Source organism: Triticum dicoccoides, chromosome 7A, assembly GCF_002162155.2.
Source record: "Triticum dicoccoides isolate Atlit2015 ecotype Zavitan chromosome 7A, WEW_v2.0, whole genome shotgun sequence".
Taxonomy (NCBI): domain Eukaryota; kingdom Viridiplantae; phylum Streptophyta; class Magnoliopsida; order Poales; family Poaceae; genus Triticum; species Triticum dicoccoides.
The window spans coordinates 142,324,134-142,324,885 of NC_041392.1; positions in this window are offsets into that span (position 1 = coordinate 142,324,134).

Here is a 752-nt window from a genome sequence, read left to right on the forward strand (position 1 = left end):
GGGAGGAGGGAGGAGGGAGGAGGAGGTCGCCGGAGAGGAGGAGGAGGAGGTCACCAGAGAGGAGGAGGAGGTCACCGGAGAGGAGAAGTATGGTGGAGGAGAGAAGGGAAGATGAAATGAAGAGAGGAGGAGAGGACCAGCCATATATACGGCATACTAATGGCGCACCGCGGGCAGGTGCGCCATTAGTAAATTTTTTTATTTTTTTGATTTATTTTGAATTTTGAAGGCGGGAAGATACTAATGGCGCACCACGGGCAGGTGCGCCATTAGTAATTGTTTTTTTTATTTTTTTGACTTATTTTGAATTTTGAAGGAGGGAAGATACTAATGGCGCACCATGGTCAGGTACGCCATTAGTAACTTTTTTTTTATTTTTTTGACTTATTTTGAATTTTGAAGGCGGGAAGATAGTAATGGCGCACCATGGGTAGGTGCGCCATTAGTAAGTTTGAATTTTTTTGATTTTTTTGCCTCTCTAGATCTTAAAAGCCCCGTTTCTTTTTTTCTGTTAGGTTTTTGAGGATTTTGAAAATGTTTAACGGGGTTCCCCCAGTTAAATTTGGATGTAACTTTTCGAGTAGATGATTTTTCATATAAAAAACTTTTTCATCCGAGTTAGTATGCAAAAGTTATGCCCATTTTTACAAATTCTCGCGAGATTTTGCAAATGAAGTCAAAATTCATATTTGCAAATTTTCCCAACAACTAGGCCACATATCACATGGGAAACTTATTTTCTTTTATTTTTT